Source organism: Coturnix japonica, chromosome 6 (assembly GCF_054131305.1).
Source record: "Coturnix japonica strain WE chromosome 6, WE-NBRP24, whole genome shotgun sequence".
In the NCBI taxonomy this organism is placed as follows: Eukaryota; Metazoa; Chordata; class Aves; order Galliformes; family Phasianidae; genus Coturnix; species Coturnix japonica.
The window spans coordinates 9,499,500-9,523,197 of record NC_140668.1 but is presented as its reverse complement, the minus strand read 5'-3'; positions in this window follow the sequence as shown (position 1 = coordinate 9,523,197).

Here is a 23,698-nt window from a genome sequence, read left to right as displayed (position 1 = left end):
TGTAACTCGGAATCTACTGCGCCTACATCATAACTCAGAATCTAACTCGGAATCTACTGCGCCTACATCATAACTCGGAATCTACTGCGCCTACATCATAACTCGGAATTTACTGCGCCTACATCATAACTCGGAATCTAACTCAGAATCTACTGCGCCTACATCATAACTCGGAATCTACTGCGCCTACATCATAACTCGGAATATACTGCGCCTACATCATAACTCGGAATCTAACTCGGAATCTACTGCGCCTACATCATAATTCGGAATCTACTGCGCCTACATCATAACTCGGAATCTAACTCGGAATCTACTGCGCCTACATCATAACTCGGAATCTACTGCGCCTACATCATAACTCGGAATCTAACTCGGAATCTACTGCGCCTACATCGTAACTCGGAATCTACTGCGCCTACATCTTAACTCGGAATCTACTGCGCCTACATCATAACTCGGAATCTACTGCGCCTACATCATAACTCGGAATCTAACTCGGAATCTACTGCGCCTACATCATAACTCGGAATCTACTGCGCCTACATCATAACTCGGAATCTAACTCGGAATCTACTGCGCCTACATCATAACTCGGAATCTAACTCGTAATCTACTGCGCCTACATCATAACTCGGAATCTACTGTGCATACATCATAACTCGGAATCTAACTCGGAATCTACTGCGCCTACATCATAACTCGGAATCTAACTCGGAATCTACTGCGCCTACATCATAACTCGGAATCTACTGCGCCTACATCATAACTCGGAATCTAACTCGGAATCTACTGCGCCTACATCATAACTCGGAATCTACTGCGCCTACATCATAACTCGGAATCTAACTCGGAATCTACTGCGCCTACATCATAACTCGGAATCTACTGCGCCTACATCATAACCCGGAATCTACAGCGCCTACATCATAACTCGGAATCTAACTCGGAATCTACTGCGCCTACATCATAACTCGGAATCTAACTCGGAATCTACTGCGCCTACATCATAACTCGGAATCTACTGTGCATACATCATAACTCGGAATCTAACTCGGAATCTACTGCGCCTACATCATAACTCGGAATCTAACTCGGAATCTACTGCGCCTACATCATAACTCGGAATCTAACTCGGAATCTACTGCGCCTACATCATAACTCGGAATCTACTGTGCATACATCATAACTCGGAATCTAACTCGGAATCTACTGCGCCTACATCATAACTCGGAATTTAACTCGGAATCTAATGCGCCTACATCATAACTCGGAATCTACTGCGCCTACATCATAACTCGGAATCTAACTCGGAATCTACTGCACCTACATCATAACTCGGAATCTACTGCGCCTACATCATAACTCGGAATCTACTGCGCCTACATCATAACTCGGAATCTACTGCACCTACATCATAACTCGGAATCTACTGCGCCTACATCATAACTCGGAATCTAACTCGGAATCTACTGCACCTACATCATAACTCGGAATCTACTGCGCCTACATCATAACTCGGAATCTACTGCGCCTACATCATAACTCGGAATCTAACTCGGAATCTACTGCGCCTACATCATAACTCGGAATCTACTGCGCCTACATCATAACTCGGAATCTAACTCGGAATCTACTGCGCCTACATCATAACTCGGAATCTACTGCGCCTACATCATAACTCGGAATCTACTGCGCCTACATCATAACTCGGAATCTAACTCGGAATCTAATGCGCCTACATCATAACTCGGAATCTACTGCGCCTACATCATAACTCGGAATCTAACTCGGAATCTACTGCGCCTACATCATAACTCGGAATCTACTGCGCCTACATCATAACTCGGAATCTACTGCGCCTACATCATAACTCAGAATCTACTGCGCCTACATCATAACTCGGAATCTTACTCGGAATCTACTGCGCCTACATCATAACTCGGAATCTACTGCGCCTACATCATAACTCGGAATCTACTGCGCCAACATCATAACTCGGAATCTAACTCGGAATCTACTGCGCCTACATCATAACTCGGAATCTAACTCGGAATCTACTGCGCCTACATCATAACTCGGAATCTACTGCGCCTACATCATAACTCGGAATCTACTGCGCCTACATCATAACTCGGAATCTAACTCGGAATCTACTGCGCCTACATCATAACTCGGAATCTAACTCGGAATCTACTGCGCCTACATCATAACTCGGAATCTAACTCGGAATCTACTGCGCCTACATCATAACTCGGAATCTAACTCGGAATCTACTGCGCCTACATCATAACTCGGAATCTACTGCGCCTACATCATAACTCGGAATGTAACTCGGAATCTACTGCGCCTACATCATAACTCGGAATCTAACTCGGAATCTACTGCGCCTACATCATAACTCGGAATCTACTGCGCCTACATCATAACTCGGAATCTTACTCGGAATCTACTGCGCCTACATCATAACTCGGAATCTACTGCGCCTACATCATAACTCGGAATCTAACTCGGAATCTACTGCGCCTACATCATAACTCGGAATCTAACTCGGAATCTACTGCGCCTACATCATAACTCGGAATCTAACTCGGAATCTACTGCGCCTACATCATAACTCGGAATCTACTGCGCCTACATCATAACTCGGAATCTACTGCGCCTAAATCATAACTCGGAATCTACTGCGCCTACATCATAACTCGGAATCTACTGTGCCTACATCATAATTCGGAATCTACTGCGCCTACATCATAACTCGGAATCTACTGCGCCTACATCATAACTCGGAATCTAACTCGGAATCTACTGCGCCTACATCATAACTCGGAATCTACTGCGCCTACATCATAACTCAGAATCTACTGCGCCTACATCATAACTCGGAATCTAACTCGGAATCTACTGCGCCTACATCATAACTCGGAATCTAACTCGGAATCTACTGCGCCTACATCATAACTCGGAATCTAACTCGGAATCTACTGCGCCTACATCATAACTCGGAATCTAACTCGGAATCTACTGCGCCTACATCATAACTCGGAATCTACTGCGCCTACATCATAACTCGTAATGTAACTCGGAATCTACTGCGCCTACATCATAACTCGGAATCTAACTCGGAATCTACTGCGCCTACATCATAACTCGGAATCTACTGCGCCTACATCATAACTCGGAATCTTACTCGGAATCTACTGCGCCTACATCATAACTCGGAATCTAACTCGGAATCTACTGCGCCTACATCATAACTCGGAATCTACTGCGCCTACATCATAACTCGGAATCTTACTCGGAATCTACTGCGCCTACATCATAACTCGGAATCTACTGCGCCTACATCATAACTCGGAATCTAACTCGGAATCTACTGCGCCTACATCATAACTCGGAATCTAACTCGGAATCTACTGCGCCTACATCATAACTCGGAATCTAACTCGGAATCTACTGCGCCTACATCATAACTCGGAATCTACTGCGCCTACATCATAACTCGGAATCTACTGCGCCTAAATCATAACTCGGAATCTACTGCGCCTACATCATAACTCGGAATCTACTGTGCCTACATCATAATTCGGAATCTACTGCGCCTACATCATAACTCGGAATCTACTGCGCCTACATCATAACTCGGAATCTAACTCGGAATCTACTGCGCCTACATCATAACTCGGAATCTACTGCGCCTACATCATAACTCAGAATCTACTGCGCCTACATCATAACTCGGAATCTAACTCGGAATCTACTGCGCCTACATCATAACTCGGAATCTAACTCGGAATCTACTGCGCCTACATCATAACTCGGAATCTAACTCGGAATCTACTGCGCCTACATCATAACTCGGAATCTAACTCGGAATCTACTGCGCCTCCATCATAACTCGGAATCTACTGCGCCTACATCATAACTCGGAATGTAACTCGGAATCTACTGCGCCTACATCATAACTCGGAATCTAACTCGGAATCTACTGCGCCTACATCATAACTCGGAATCTACTGCGCCTACATCATAACTCGGAATCTTACTCGGAATCTACTGCGCCTACATCATAACTCGGAATCTACTGCGCCTACATCATAACTCGGAATCTAACTCGGAATCTACTGCGCCTACATCATAACTCGGAATCTAACTCGGAATCTACTGCGCCTACATCATAACTCGGAATCTACTGCGCCTACATCATAACTCGGAATCTACTGCGCCTAAATCATAACTCGGAATCTACTGCGCCTACATCATAACTCGGAATCTACTGCGCCTACATCATAATTCGGAATCTACTGCGCCTACATCATAACTCGGAATCTACTGCGCCTACATCATAACTCGGAATCTAACGCGGAATCTACTGCGCCTACATCATAACTCGGAATGTAACTCGGAATCTACTGCGCCTACATCATAACTCAGAATCTAACTCGGAATCTACTGCGCCTACATCATAACTCGGAATCTACTGCGCCTACATCATAACTCGGAATTTACTGCGCCTACATCATAACTCGGAATCTAACTCAGAATCTACTGCGCCTACATCATAACTCGGAATCTACTGCGCCTACATCATAACTCGGAATATACTGCGCCTACATCATAACTCGGAATCTAACTCGGAATCTACTGCGCCTACATCATAATTCGGAATCTACTGCGCCTACATCATAACTCGGAATCTAACTCGGAATCTACTGCGCCTACATCATAACTCGGAATCTACTGCGCCTACATCATAACTCGGAATCTAACTCGGAATCTACTGCGCCTACATCGTAACTCGGAATCTACTGCGCCTACATCTTAACTCGGAATCTACTGCGCCTACATCATAACTCGGAATATACTGCGCCTACATCATAACTCGGAATCTACTGCGCCTACATCATAACTCGGAATCTAACTCGGAATCTACTGCGCCTACATCATAACTCGGAATCTACTGCGCCTACATCATAACTCGGAATCTACTGCGCCTACATCATAACTCGGAATCTAACTCGGAATCTACTGCGCCTACATCATAACTCGGAATCTAACTCGTAATCTACTGCGCCTACATCATAACTCGGAATCTACTGTGCATACATCATAACTCGGAATCTAACTCGGAATCTACTGCGCCTACATCATAACTCGGAATCTAACTCGGAATCTACTGCGCCTACATCATAACTCGGAATCTACTGCGCCTACATCATAACTCGGAATCTAACTCGGAATCTACTGCGCCTACATCATAACTCGGAATCTACTGCGCCTACATCATAACTCGGAATCTAACTCGGAATCTACTGCGCCTACATCATAACTCGGAATCTACTGCGCCTACATCATAACCCGGAATCTACAGCGCCTACATCATAACTCGGAATCTAACTCGGAATCTACTGCGCCTACATCATAACTCGGAATCTAACTCGGAATATACTGCGCCTACATCATAACTCGGAATCTACTGTGCATACATCATAACTCGGAATCTAACTCGGAATCTACTGCGCCTACATCATAACTCGGAATCTAACTCGGAATCTACTGCGCCTACATCATAACTCGGAATCTAACTCGGAATCTACTGCGCCTACATCATAACTCGGAATCTACTGTGCATACATCATAACTCGGAATCTAACTCGGAATCTACTGCGCCTACATCATAACTCGGAATTTAACTCGGAATCTAATGCGCCTACATCATAACTCGGAATCTACTGCGCCTACATCATAACTCGGAATCTAACTCGGAATCTACTGCACCTACATCATAACTCAGAATCTACTGCGCCTACATCATAACTCGGAATCTACTGCGCCTACATCATAACTCGGAATCTAACTCGGAATCTACTGCACCTACATCATAACTCGGAATCTACTGCGCCTACATCATAACTCGGAATCTACTGCGCCTACATCATAACTCGGAATCTAACTCGGAATCTACTGCGCCTACATCATAACTCGGAATCTACTGCGCCTACATCATAACTCGGAATCTAACTCGGAATCTACTGCGCCTACATCATAACTCGGAATCTACTGCGCCTACATCATAACTCGGAATCTACTGCGCCTACATCATAACTCGGAATCTAACTCGGAATCTACTGCGCCTACATCATTACTCGGAATCTACTGCGCCTACATCATAACTCGGAATCTAACTCGGAATCTACTGCGCCTACATCATAACTCGGAATCTACTGCGCCTACATCATAACTCGGAATCTACTGCGCCTACATCATAACTCAGAATCTACTGCGCCTACATCATAACTCGGAATCTTACTCGGAATCTACTGCGCCTACATCATAACTCGGAATCTACTGCGCCTACATCATAACTCGGAATCTACTGCGCCTACATCATAACTCGGAATCTACTGCGCCTACATCATAACTCAGAATCTAACTCGGAATCTACTGCGCCTACATCATAACTCGGAATCTAACTCGGAATCTACTGCGCCTACATCATAACTCGGAATCTAACTCGGAATCTACTGCGCCTACATCATAACTCGGAATCTAACTCGGAATCTACTGCGCCTACATCATAACTCGGAATCTACTGCGCCTACATCATAACTCGGAATGTAACTCGGAATCTACTGCGCCTACATCATAACTCGGAATCTAACTCGGAATCTACTGCGCCTACATCATAACTCGGAATCTACTGCGCCTACATCATAACTCGGAATCTTACTCGGAATCTACTGCGCCTACATCATAACTCGGAATCTACTGCGCCTACATCATAACTCGGAATCTAACTCGGAATCTACTGCGCCTACATCATAACTCGGAATCTAACTCGGAATCTACTGCGCCTACATCATAACTCGGAATCTAACTCGGAATCTACTGCGCCTACATCATAACTCGGAATCTACTGCGCCTACATCATAACTCGGAATCTACTGCGCCTAAATCATAACTCGGAATCTACTGCGCCTACATCATAACTCGGAATCTACTGTGCCTACATCATAATTCGGAATCTACTGCGCCTACATCATAACTCGGAATCTACTGCGCCTACATCATAACTCGGAATCTAACTCGGAATCTACTGCGCCTACATCATAACTCGGAATCTACTGCGCCTACATCATAACTCAGAATCTACTGCGCCTACATCATAACTCGGAATCTAACTCGGAATCTACTGCGCCTACATCATAACTCGGAATCTAACTCGGAATCTACTGCGCCTACATCATAACTCGGAATCTAACTCGGAATCTACTGCGCCTACATCATAACTCGGAATCTAACTCGGAATCTACTGCGCCTACATCATAACTCGGAATCTACTGCGCCTACATCATAACTCGGAATGTAACTCGGAATCTACTGCGCCTACATCATAACTCGGAATCTAACTCGGAATCTACTGCGCCTACATCATAACTCGGAATCTACTGCGCCTACATCATAACTCGGAATCTTACTCGGAATCTACTGCGCCTACATCATAACTCGGAATCTACTGCGCCTACATCATAACTCGGAATCTAACTCGGAATCTACTGCGCCTACATCATAACTCGGAATCTAACTCGGAATCTACTGCGCCTACATCATAACTCGGAATCTAACTCGGAATCTACTGCGCCTACATCATAACTCGGAATCTACTGCGCCTACATCATAACTCGGAATCTACTGCGCCTAAATCATAACTCGGAATCTACTGCGCCTACATCATAACTCGGAATCTACTGCGCCTACATCATAATTCGGAATCTACTGCGCCTACATCATAACTCGGAATCTACTGCGCCTACATCATAACTCGGAATCTAACGCGGAATCTACTGCGCCTACATCATAACTCGGAATGTAACTCGGAATCTACTGCGCCTACATCATAACTCAGAATCTAACTCGGAATCTACTGCGCCTACATCATAACTCGGAATCTACTGCGCCTACATCATAACTCGGAATTTACTGCGCCTACATCATAACTCGGAATCTAACTCAGAATCTACTGCGCCTACATCATAACTCGGAATCTACTGCGCCTACATCATAACTCGGAATATACTGCGCCTACATCATAACTCGGAATCTAACTCGGAATCTACTGCGCCTACATCATAATTCGGAATCTACTGCGCCTACATCATAACTCGGAATCTAACTCGGAATCTACTGCGCCTACATCATAACTCGGAATCTACTGCGCCTACATCATAACTCGGAATCTAACTCGGAATCTACTGCGCCTAAATCGTAACTCGGAATCTACTGCGCCTACATCTTAACTCGGAATCTACTGCGCCTACATCATAACTCGGAATATACTGCGCCTACATCATAACTCGGAATCTACTGCGCCTACATCATAACTCGGAATCTAACTCGGAATCTACTGCGCCTACATCATAACTCGGAATCTACTGCGCCTACATCATAACTCGGAATCTACTGCGCCTACATCATAACTCGGAATCTAACTCGGAATCTACTGCGCCTACATCATAACTCGGAATCTAACTCGTAATCTACTGCGCCTACATCATAACTCGGAATCTACTGTGCATACATCATAACTCGGAATCTAACTCGGAATCTACTGCGCCTACATCATAACTCGGAATCTAACTCGGAATCTACTGCGCCTACATCATAACTCGGAATCTACTGCGCCTACATCATAACTCGGAATCTAACTCGGAATCTACTGCGCCTACATCATAACTCGGAATCTACTGCGCCTACATCATAACTCGGAATCTAACTCGGAATCTACTGCGCCTACATCATAACTCGGAATCTACTGCGCCTACATCATAACCCGGAATCTACAGCGCCTACATCATAACTCGGAATCTAACTCGGAATCTACTGCGCCTACATCATAACTCGGAATCTATCTCGGAATCTACTGCGCCTACATCATAACTCGGAATCTACTGTGCATACATCATAACTCGGAATCTAACTCGGAATCTACTGCGCCTACATCATAACTCGGAATCTAACTCGGAATCTACTGCGCCTACATCATAACTCGGAATCTAACTCGGAATCTACTGCGCCTACATCATAACTCGGAATCTACTGTGCATACATCATAACTCGGAATCTAACTCGGAATCTACTGCGCCTACATCATAACTCGGAATTTAACTCGGAATCTAATGCGCCTACATCATAACTCGGAATCTACTGCGCCTACATCATAACTCGGAATCTAACTCGGAATCTACTGCACCTACATCATAACTCGGAATCTACTGCGCCTACATCATAACTCGGAATCTACTGCGCCTACATCATAACTCGGAATCTAACTCGGAATCTACTGCACCTACATCATAACTCGGAATCTACTGCGCCTACATCATAACTCGGAATCTACTGCGCCTACATCATAACTCGGAATCTAACTCGGAATCTACTGCGCCTACATCATAACTCGGAATCTACTGCGCCTACATCATAACTCGGAATCTAACTCGGAATCTACTGCGCCTACATCATAACTCGGAATCTACTGCGCCTACATCATAACTCGGAATCTACTGCGCCTACATCATAACTCGGAATCTAACTCGGAATCTACTGCGCCTACATCATTACTCGGAATCTACTGCGCCTACATCATAACTCGGAATCTAACTCGGAATCTACTGCGCCTACATCATAACTCGGAATCTACTGCGCCTACATCATAACTCGGAATCTACTGCGCCTACATCATAACTCAGAATCTACTGCGCCTACATCATAACTCGGAATCTTACTCGGAATCTACTGCGCCTACATCATAACTCGGAATCTACTGCGCCTACATCATAACTCGGAATCTACTGCGCCAACATCATAACTCGGAATCTAACTCGGAATCTACTGCGCCTACATCATAACTCGGAATCTACTGCGCCTACATCATAACTCGGAATCTAACTCGGAATCTACTGCGCCTACATCATAACTCAGAATCTACTGCGCCTACATCATAACTCGGAATCTAACTCGGAATCTACTGCGCCTACATCATAACTCGGAATCTAACTCGGAATCTACTGCGCCTACATCATAACTCGGAATCTAACTCGGAATCTACTGCGCCTACATTATAACTCGGAATCTAACTCGGAATCTACTGCGCCTACATCATAACTCGGAATCTACTGCGCCTACATCATAACTCGGAATGTAACTCGGAATCTACTGTGCCTACATCATAACTCGGAATCTAACTCGGAATCTACTGCGCCTACATCATAACTCGGAATCTACTGCGCCTACATCATAACTCGGAATCTTACTCGGAATCTACTGCGCCTACATCATAACTCGGAATCTACTGCGCCTACATCATAACTCGGAATCTAACTCGGAATCTACTGCGCCTACATCATAACTCGGAATCTAACTCGGAATCTACTGCGCCTACATCATAACTCGGAATCTAACTCGGAATCTACTGCGCCTACATCATAACTCGGAATCTCCTGCGCCTACATCATAACTCGGAATCTACTGCTCCTAAATCATAACTCGGAATCTACTGCGCCTACATCATAACTCGGAATCTACTGCGCCTACATCATAATTCGGAATCTACTGCGCCTACATCATAACTCGGAATCTACGGCGCCTACATCATAACTCGGAATCTAACTCGGAATCTACTGCGCCTACATCATAACTCGGAATCTAACTCGGAAGCTACTGCGCCTACATCATAACTCAGAATCTAACTCAGAATCTACGGCGCCTACATCATAACTCGGAATCTACTGCGCCTACATCATAACTCGGAATCTACTGCGCCTACATCATAACTCGGAATCTAACTCAGAATCTCCTGCGCCTACATCATAACTCGGAATCTACTGCGCCTACATCATAACTCGGAATATACGGCGCCTACATCATAACTCGGAATCTAACTCGGAATCTACTGCGCCTACATCATAACTCGGAATCTACTGCGCCTACATCATAACTCGGAATCTAACTCGGAATCTACTGCGCCTACATCATAACTCGGAATCTACTGCGCCTACATCATAACTCGGAATCTACTGCGCCTACATCATAACTCGGAATCTAACTCGGAATCTACTGCGCCTACATCGTAACTCGGAATCTACTGCGCCTACATCTTAACTCGGAATCTACTGCGCCTACATCATAACTCGGAATCTACTGCGCCTACATCATAACTCGGAATCTACTGCGCCTACATCATAACTCGGAATCTAACTCGGAATCTACTGCGCCTACATCATAACTCGGAATCTACTGCGCCTACATCATAACTCGGAATCTACTGCGCCTACATCATAACTCGGAATCTAACTAGGAATCTACTGCGCCTACATCATAACTCGGAATCTAACTCGGAATCTACTGCGCCTACATCATAACTCGGAATCTACTGCGCCTACATCATAACTCGGAATCTAACTCGGAATCTACTGCGCCTACATCATAACTCGGAATCTACTGCGCCTACATCATAACTCGGAATCTAACTCGGAATCTACTGCGCCTACATCATAACTCGGAATCTACTGCGCCTACATCATAACTCGGAATCTACTGTGCATACATCATAACTCGGAATCTAACTCGGAATCTACTGCGCCTACATCATAACTCGGAATCTAACTCGGAATCTACTGCGCCTACATCATAACTCGGAATCTACTGCGCCTACATCATAACTCGGAATCTAACTCGGAATCTACTGCGCCTACATCATAACTCGGAATCTACTGCGCCTACATCATAACTCGGAATCTAACTCGGAATCTACTGCGCCTACATCATAACTCGGAATCTACTGCGCCTACATCATAACTCGGAATCTACTGTGCATACATCATAACTCGGAATCTAACTCGGAATCTACTGCGCCTACATCATAACTCGGAATCTAACTCGGAATCTACTGCGCCTACATCATAACTCGGAATCTACTGCGCCTACATCATAACTCGGAATCTAACACGGAATCTACTGCGCCTACATCATAACTCGGAATCTAACTCGGAATCTACTGCGCCTACATCATAACTCGGAATCTACTGTGCATACATCATAACTCGGAATCTAACTCGGAATCTACTGCGCCTACATCATAACTCGGAATCTAACTCGGAATCTAATGCGCCTACATCATAACTCGGAATCTACTGCGCCTACATCATAACTCGGAATATAACACGGAATCTACTGCGCCTAAATCATAACTCGGAATCTACTGCGCCTACATCATAACTCGGAATCTACTGCGCCTACATCATAACTCGGAATCTAACTCGGAATCTACTGCGCCTACATCATAACTCGGAATCTAAGTCGGAATCTACTGCACCTACATCATAACTCGGAATCTACTGCGCCTACATCATAACCCGGAATCTATTGCGCCTACATCATAACTCGGAATCTACTGTGCCTACATCATAACTCGGAATCTAACTCGGAATCTACTGCGCCTACATCATAACTCGGAATCTAACTCGGAATCTACTGCGCCTACATCATAACTCGGAATCTACTGCGCCTACATCATAACTCGGAATCTAACTCGGAATCTACTGCGCCTACATCATAACTCAGAATCTAACTCGGAATCTACTGCGCCTACATCATAACTCGGAATCTACTGCGCCTACATCATAACTCGGAATCTACTGCGCCTACATCATAACTCGGAATCTAACTCAGAATCTACTGCGCCTACATCATAACTCGGAATCTACTGCGCCTACATCATAACTCGGAATATACTGCGCCTACATCATAACTCGGAATCTAACTCGGAATCTACTGCGCCTACATCATAACTCGGAATCTACTGCGCCTACATCATAACTCGGAATCTAACTCGGAATCTACTGCGCCTACATCATAACTCGGAATCTACTGCGCCTACATCATAACTCGGAATCTACTGCGCCTACATCATAACTCGGAATCTAACTCGGAATCTACTGCGCCTACATCGTAACTCGGAATCTACTGCGCCTACATCTTAACTCGGAATCTACTGCGCCTACATCATAACTCGGAATCTACTGCGCCTACATCATAACTCGGAATCTACTGCGCCTACATCATAACTCGGAATCTAACTCGGAATCTACTGCGCCTACATCATAACTCGGAATCTACTGCGCCTACATCATAACTCGGAATCTACTGCGCCTACATCATAACTCGGAATCTAACTCGGAATCTACTGCGCCTACATCATAACTCGGAATCTACTGCGCCTACATCATAACTCGGAATCTACTGCGCCTACATCATAACTCGGAATCTAACTCGGAATCTACTGCGCCTACATCGTAACTCGGAATCTACTGCGCCTACATCTTAACTCGGAATCTACTGCGCCTACATCATAACTCGGAATCTACTGCGCCTACATCATAACTCGGAATCTACCTCGGAATCTACTGCGCCTACATCATAACTCGGAATCTACTGCGCCTACATCATAACTCGGAATCTACTGCGCCTACATCATAACTCGGAATCTAACTCGGAATCTACTGCGCCTACATCATAACTCGGAATCTAACTCGGAATCTACTGCGCCTACATCATAACTCGGAATCTACTGTGCATACATCATAACTCGGAATCTAACTCGGAATCTACTGCGCCTACATCATAACTCGGAATCTAACTCGGAATCTACTGCGCCTACATCATAACTCGGAATCTACTGCGCCTATATCATAACTCGGAATCTAACTCGGAATCTACTGCGCCTACATCATAACTCGGAATCTACTGCGCCTACATCATAACTCGGAATCTAACTCGGAATCTACTGCGCCTACATCATAACTCGGAATCTACTGTGCATACATCATAACTCGGAATCTAACTCGGAATCTACTGCGCCTACATCATAACTCGGAATCTAACTCGGAATCTACTGCGCCTACATCATAACTCGGAATCTACTGCGCCTACATCATAACTCGGAATCTAACTCGGAATCTACTGCGCCTACATCATAACTCGGAATCTAACTCGGAATCTACTGCGCCTACATCATAACTCGGAATCTAACTCGGAATCTACTGCACCTACATCATAACTCGGAATCTACTGTGCATACATCATAACTCGGAATCTAACTCGGAATCTACTGCGCCTACATCATAACTCGGAATCTAACTCGGAATCTAATGCGCCTACATCATAACTCGGAATCTACTGCGCCTACATCATAACTCGGAATCTAACACGGAATCTACTGCACCTACATCATAACTCGGAATCTACTGCGCCTACATCATAACTCGGAATCTACTGCGCCTACATCATAACTCGGAATCTAACTCGGAATCTACTGCGCCTACATCATAACTCGGAATCTAAGTCGGAATCTACTGCACCTAAATCATAACTCGGAATCTACTGCGCCTACATCATAACTCGGAATCTATTGCGCCTACATCATAACTCGGAATCTACTGTGCCTACATCATAACTCGGAATCTAACTCGGAATCTACTGCGCCTACATCATAACTCGGAATCTAACTCGGAATCTACTGCGCCTACATCATAACTCGGAATCTACTGCGCCTACATCATAACTCGGAATCTAACTCGGAATCTACTGCGCCTACATCATAACTCGGAATCTACTGCGCCTACATCATAACTCGGAATCTAACTCGGAATCTACAGCGCCTACATCATAACTCGGAATCTACTGTGCCTACATCATAACTCGGAATCTACTGCGCCTACATCATAACTCGGAATCTAACTCGGAATCTACTGCGCCTACATCATAACTCAGAATCTAACTCGGAAACTACTGCGCCTACATCATAACTCGGTATCTACTGTGCATACATCATAACTCGGAATCTAACTCGGAATCTACTGCGCCTACATCATAACTCGGAATCTAACTCGGAATCTACTGCGCATACATCATAACTCGGAATCTACTGCGCCTACATCATAACTCGGAATCTAACTCGGAATCTACTGCACCTACATCATAACTCGGAATCTACTGCGCCTACATCATAACTCGGAATCTACTGCGCCTACATCATAACTCGGAATCTAACTCGGAATCTACTGCGCCTACATCATAACTCGGAATCTACTGCGCCTACATCATAACTCGGAATCTAACTCGGAATCTACTGCGCCTACATCATAACTCGGAATCTACTGCGCCTACATCATAACTCGGAATCTAACTCGGAATCTACTGCGCCTACATCATAACTCGGAATCTACTGCGCCTACATCATAACTCGGAATCTAACTCGGAATCTACTGCGCCTACATCATAACTCGGAATCTACTGCGCCTACATCATAACTCGGAATCTACTGCGCCTACATCATAACTCAGAATCTACTGCGCCTACATCATAACTCGGAATCTTACTCGGAATCTACTGCGCCTACATCATAACTCGGAATCTACTGAGCCTACATCATAACTCGGAATCTACTGCGCCTACATCATAACTCGGAATCTAACTCGGAATCTACTGCGCCTACATCATAACTCGGAATCTACTGCGCCTACATCATAACTCGGAATCTAACTCGGAATCTACTGCGCCTACATCATAACTCGGAATCTACTGCGCCTACATCATAACTCGGAATCTAACTCGGAATCTACTGCGCCTACATCATAACTCGGAATCTACTGCGCCTACATCATAACTCGGAATTTACTGCGCCTAAATCATAACTCAGAATCTACTGCGCCTACATCATAACTCGGAATCTAACTCGGAATCTACTGCGCCTACATCATAACTCGGAATCTAACTCGGAATCTACTGCGCCTACATCATAACTCGGAATCTAACTCGGAATCTACTGCGCCTACATCATAACTCGGAATCTAACTCGGAATCTACTGCGCCTACATCATAACTCGGAATCTACTGCGCCTACATCATAACTCGGAATGTAACTCGGAATCTACTGCGCCTACATCATAACTCGGAATCTAACTCGGAATCTACTGCGCCTACATCATAACTCGGAATCTACTGCGCCTACATCATAACTCGGAATCTAACTCGGAATCTACTGCGCCTACATCATAACTCGGAATCTACTGCGCCTACATCATAACTCGGAATCTAACTCGGAATCTACTGCGCCTACATCATAACTCGGAATCTAACTCGGAATCTACTGCGCCTACATCATAACTCGGAATCTAACTCGGAATCTACTGCGCCTACATCATAACTCGGAATCTACTGCGCCTACATCATAACTCGGAATCTACTGCGCCTAAATCATAACTCGGAATCTACTGCGCCTACATCATAACTCGGAATCTACTGCGCCTACATCATAATTCGGAATCTACTGCGCCTACATCATAACTCGGAATCTACTGCGCCTACATCATAACTCGGAATCTAACTCGGAATCTACTGCGCCTACATCATAACTCGGAATCTAACTCGGAATCTACTGCGCCTACATCATAACTCGGAATCTACTGCGCCTACATCATAACTCGGAATCTACTGCGCCTACATCATAACTCGGAATCTAACTCAGAATCTACTGCGCCTACATCATAACTCGGAATCTACTGCGCCTACATCATAACTCGGAATATACTGCGCCTACATCATAACTCGGAATCTAACTCGGAATCTACTGCGCCTACATCATAACTCGGAATCTACTGCGCCTACATCATAACTCGGAATCTAACTCGGAATCTACTGCGCCTACATCATAACTCGGAATCTACTGCGCCTACATCATAACTCGGAATCTACTGCGCCTACATCATAACTCGGAATCTAACTCGGAATCTACTGCGCCTACATCGTAACTCGGAATCTACTGCGCCTACATCTTAACTCGGAATCTACTGCGCCTACATCATAACTCGGAATCTACTGCGCCTACATCATAACTCAGAATCTACTGCGCCTACATCATAACTCGGAATCTACTGCGCCTACATCATAACTCGGAATCTACTGCGCCTACATCATAACTCGGAATCTAACTCGGAATCTACTGCGCCTACATCATAACTCGGAATCTAACTCGGAATCTACTGCGCCTACATCATAACTCGGAATCTACTGTGCATACATCATAACTCGGAATCTAACTCGGAATCTACTGCGCCTACATCATAACTCGGAATCTAACTCGGAATCTACTGCGCCTACATCATAACTCGGAATCTAACTCGGAATCTACTGCACCTACATCATAACTCGGAATCTACTGCGCCTACATCATAACTCGGAATCTACTGCGCCTACATCATAACTCGGAATCTAACTCGGAATCTACTGCGCCTACATCATAACTCGGAATCTACTGCGCCTAAATCATAACTCGGAATCTAACTCGGAATCTACTGCTCCTACATCATAACTCGGAATCTACTGCGCCTACATCATAACTCGGAATCTACTGCGCCTACATCATAACTCGGAATCTACTGCGCCTACATCATAACTCGGAATCTATTGTGCCTACATCATAACTCGGAATCTACTGTGCCTACATCATAACTCGAAATCTAACTCGGAATCTACTGCGCCTACATCATAACTCGGAATCTAACTCGGAATCTACTGCGCCTACATCATAACTCGGAATCTACTGCGCCTACATCATAACTCGGAATCTAACTCGGAATCTACTGCGCCTACATCATAACTCGGAATCTACTGTGCCTACATCATAACTCGGAATCTAACTCGGAATCTACTGCGCCTACATCATAACTCGGAATCTACTGCGCCTACATCATAACTCGGAATCTACTGCGCCTACATCATAACTCGGAATCTAACTCGGAATCTACTGCGCCTACATCATAACTCGGAATCTAACTCGTTATCTACTGCGCCTACATCATAACTCGGAATCTACTGTGCATACATCATAACTCGGAATCTAACTCGGAATCTACTGCGCCTACATCATAACTCGGAATCTAACTCGGAATCTACTGCGCCTACATCATAACTCGGAATCTACTGTGCATACATCATAACTCGGAATCTAACTCAGAATCTACTGCGCCTACATCATAACTCGGAATCTAACTCGGAATCTACTGCGCCTACATCATAACTCGGAATCTACTGCGCCTACATCATAACTCGGAATCTAACTCGGAATCTACTGCGCCTACATCATAACTCAGAATCTAACTCGGAATCTACTGCGCCTACATCATAACTCGGAATCTACTGCGCCTACATCATAACTCGGAATCTAACTCGGAATCTACTGCACCTACATCATAACTCGGAATCTACTGCGCCTACATCATAACTCGGAATCTAACTCGGAATCTACTGCGCCTACATCATTACTCGGAATCTAACTCGGAATCTACTGCGCCTACATCATAACTCGGAATCTAACTCGGAATCTACTGCGCCTACATCATAACTCGGAATCTAACTCGGAATCTACTGCGCCTACATCATAACTCGGAATCTACTGCGCCTACATCATAACTCGGAATCTACTGCGCCTAAATCATAACTCGGAATCTACTGCGCCTACATCATAACTCGGAATCTACTGCGCCTACATCATAATTCGGAATCTACTGCGCCTACATCATAACTCGGAATCTACTGCGCCTACATCATAACTCGGAATCTAACTCGGAATCTACTGCGCCTACATCATAACTCGGAATCTAACTCGGAATCTACTGCGCCTACATCATAACTCGGAATCTACTGCGCCTACATCATAACTCGGAATCTACTGCGCCTACATCATAACTCGGAATCTAACTCAGAATCTACTGCGCCTACATCATAACTCGGAATCTACTGCGCCTACATCATAACTCGGAATATACTGCGCCTACATCATAACTCGGAATCTAACTCGGAATCTACTGCGCCTACATCATAACTCGGAATCTACTGCGCCTACATCATAACTCGGAATCTAACTCGGAATCTACTGCGCCTACATCATAACTCGGAATCTACTGCGCCTACATCATAACTCGGAATCTACTGCGCCTACATCATAACTCGGAATCTAACTCGGAATCTACTGCGCCTACATCGTAACTCGGAATCTACTGCGCCTACATCATAACTCGGAATCTACTGCGCCTACATCATAACTCGGAATCTACTGCGCCTACATCATAACTCGGAATCTACTGCGCCTACATCATAACTCGGAATCTAACTCGGAATCTACTGCGCCTACATCATAACTCGGAATCTAACTCGGAATCTACTGCGCCTACATCATAACTCGGAATCTACTGTGCATACATCATAACTCGGAATCTAACTCGGAATCTACTGCGCCTACATCATAACTCGGAATCTACTGTGCATACATCATAACTCGGAATCTAACTCGGAATCTACTGCGCCTACATCATAACTCGGAATCTAACTCGGAATCTACTGCGCCTACATCATAACTCGGAATCTACTGCGCCTACATCATAACTCGGAATCTAACTCGGAATCTACTGCACCTACATCATAACTCGGAATCTACTGCGCCTACATCATAACTCGGAATCTACTGCGCCTACATCATAACTCGGAATCTAACTCGGAATCTACTGCGCCTACATCATAACTCGGAATCTACTGCGCCTACATCATAACTCGGAATCTAACTCGGAATCTACTGCTCCTACATCATAACTCGGAATCTACTGCGCCTACATCATAACTCGGAATCTACTGCGCCTACATCATAACTCGGAATCTATTGTGCCTACATCATAACTCGGAATCTACTGTGCCTACATCATAACTCGAAATCTAACTCGGAATCTACTGCGCCTACATCATAACTCGGAATCTAACTCGGAATCTACTGCGCCTACATCATAACTCGGAATCTACTGCGCCTACATCATAACTCGGAATCTAACTCGGAATCTACTGCGCCTACATCATAACTCGGAATCTACTGCGCCTACATCATAACTCGGAATCTAACTCGGAATCTACTGCGCCTACATCATAACTCGGAATCTACTGCGCCTACATCATAACTCGGAATCTACTGCGCCTACATCATAACTCGGAATCTAACACGGAATCTACTGCGCCTACATCATAACTCGGAATCTAACTCGGAATCTACTGCGCCTACATCATAACTCGGAATCTACTGTGCATACATCATAACTCGGAATCTAACTCGGAATCTACTGCGCCTACATCATAACTCGGAATCTAACTCGGAATCTACTGCGCCTACATCATAACTCGGAATCTACTGTGCATACATCATAACTCGGAATCTAACTCGGAATCTACTGCGCCTACATCATAACTCGGAATCTAACTCGGAATCTACTGCGCCTACATCATAACTCGGAATCTACTGCGCCTACATCATAACTCGGAATCTAACTCGGAATCTACTGCGCCTACATCATAACTCAGAATCTAACTCGGAATCTACTGCGCCTACATCATAACTCGGAATCTACTGCGCCTACATCATAACTCGGAATCTAACTCGGAATCTACTGCGCCTACATCATAACTCGGAACCTACTGCGCCTACATCATAACTCGGAATCTAACTCGGAATCTACTGCGCCTACATCATTACTCGGAATCTAACTCGGAATCTACTGCGCCTACATCATAACTCGGAATCTAACTCGGAATCTACTGCGCCTACATCATAACTCGGAATCTAACTCGGAATCTACTGCGCCTACATCATAACTCGGAATCTACTGCGCCTAAATCATAACTCGGAATCTACTGCGCCTACATCATAACTCGGAATCTACTGCGCCTACATCATAATTCGGAATCTACTGCGCCTACATCGTAACTCGGAATCTACTGCGCCTACATCATAACTCGGAATCTAACTCGGAATCTACTGCGCCTACATCATAACTCGGAATCTAACTCGGAATCTACTGCGCCTACATCATAACTCAGAATCTAACTCGGAATCTACTGCGCCTACATCATAACTCGGAATCTACTGCGCCTACATCATAACTCGGAATCTAACTCAGAATCTACTGCGCCTACATCATAACTCGGAATCTAACTCGGAATCTACTGCGCCTACATCATAACTCGGAATCTAACTCGGAATCTACTGCGCCTACATCATAACTCGGAATCTAACTCGGATACTACTGCGCCTACATCATAACTCGGAATCTACTGCGCCTACATCATAACTCGGAATCTAACTCGGAATCTACTGCGCCTACATCATTACTCGGAATCTAACTCGGAATCTACTGGGCCTACATCATAACTCGGAATCTAACTCGGATACTACTGCGCCTACATCATAACTCGGAATCTACTGCGCCTACATCATAACTCGGAATCTAACTCGGAATCTACTGCGCCTACATCATAACTCGGAATCTAACTCGGAATCTACTGCGCCTACATCATAACTCGGAATCTACTGTGCATACATCATAACTCGGAATCTAACTCGGAATCTACTGCGCCTACATCATAACTCGGAATCTAACTCGGAATCTACTGCGCCTACATCATAACTCGGAATCTACTGCGCCTACATCATAACTCGGAATCTAACTCGGAATCTACTGCACCTACATCATAACTCGGAATCTACTGCGCCTACATCATAACTCGGAATCTACTGCGCCTACATCATAACTCGGAATCTAACTCGGAATCTACTGCGCCTACATCATAACTCGGAATCTACTGCGCCTACATCATAACTCGGAATCTAACTCGGAATCTACTGCTCCTACATCATAACTCGGAATCTACTGCGCCTACATCATAACTCGGAATCTACTGCGCCTACATCATAACTCGGAATCTACTGCGCCTACATCATAACTCGGAATCTATTGTGCCTACATCATAACTCGGAATCTACTGTGCCTACATCATAACTCGAAATCTAACTCGGAATCTACTGCGCCTACATCATAACTCGGAATCTAACTCGGAATCTACTGCGCCTACATCATAACTCGGAATCTACTGCGCCTACATCATAACTCGGAATCTAACTCGGAATCTACTGCGCCTACATCATAACTCGGAATCTACTGCGCCTACATCATAACTCGGAATCTAACTCGGAATCTACTGCGCCTACATCATAACTCGGAATCTACTGCGCCTACATCATAACTCGGAATCTACTGCGCCTACATCATAACTCGGAATCTAACACGGAATCTACTGCGCCTACATCATAACTCGGAATCTAACTCGGAATCTACTGCGCCTACATCATAACTCGGAATCTACTGTGCATACATCATAACTCGGAATCTAACTCGGAATCTACTGCGCCTACATCATAACTCGGAATCTAACTCGGAATCTACTGCGCCTACATCATAACTCGGAATCTACTGTGCATACATCATAACTCGGAATCTAACTCGGAATCTACTGCGCCTACATCATAACTCGGAATCTAACTCGGAATCTACTGCGCCTACATCATAACTCGGAATCTACTGCGCCTACATCATAACTCGGAATCTAACTCGGAATCTACTGCGCCTACATCATAACTCAGAATCTAACTCGGAATCTACTGCGCCTACATCATAACTCGGAATCTACTGCGCCTACATCATAACTCGGAATCTAACTCGGAATCTACTGCGCCTACATCATAACTCGGAATCTACTGCGCCTACATCATAACTCGGAATCTAACTCGGAATCTACTGCGCCTACATCATTACTCGGAATCTAACTCGGAATCTACTGCGCCTACATCATAACTCGGAATCTAACTCGGAATCTACTGCGCCTACATCATAACTCGGAATCTAACTCGGAATCTACTGCGCCTACATCATAACTCGGAATCTACTGCGCCTAAATCATAACTCGGAATCTACTGCGCCTACATCATAACTCGGAATCTACTGCGCCTACATCATAATTCGGAATCTACTGCGCCTACATCGTAACTCGGAATCTACTGCGCCTACATCATAACTCGGAATCTAACTCGGAATCTACTGCGCCTACATCATAACTCGGAATCTAACTCGGAATCTACTGCGCCTACATCATAACTCAGAATCTAACTCGGAATCTACTGCGCCTACATCATAACTCGGAATCTACTGCGCCTACATCATAACTCGGAATCTAACTCAGAATCTACTGCGCCTACATCATAACTCGGAATCTACTGCGCCTACATCATAACTCGGAATATACTGCGCCTACATCATAACTCGGAATCTAACTCGGAATCTACTGCGCCTACATCATAACTCGGAATCTACTGCGCCTACATCATAACTCGGAATCTAACTCGGAATCTACTGCGCCTACATCATAACTCGGAATCTACTGCGCCTACATCATAACTCAGAATCTACTGAGCCTACATCATAACTCGGAATCTTACTCGGAATCTACTGCGCCTACATCGTAACTCGGAATCTACTGCGCCTACATCTTAACTCGGAATCTACTGCGCCTACATCATAACTCGGAATCTACTGCGCCTACATCATAACTCGGAATGTAACTCGGAATCTACTGCGCCTACATCATAACTCGGAATCTACTGCGCCTACATCATAACTCGGAATCTAACTCGGAATCTACTGCGCCTACATCATAACTCGGAATCTAACTCGGAATCTACTGCGCCTACATCATAACTCGGAATCTACTGTGC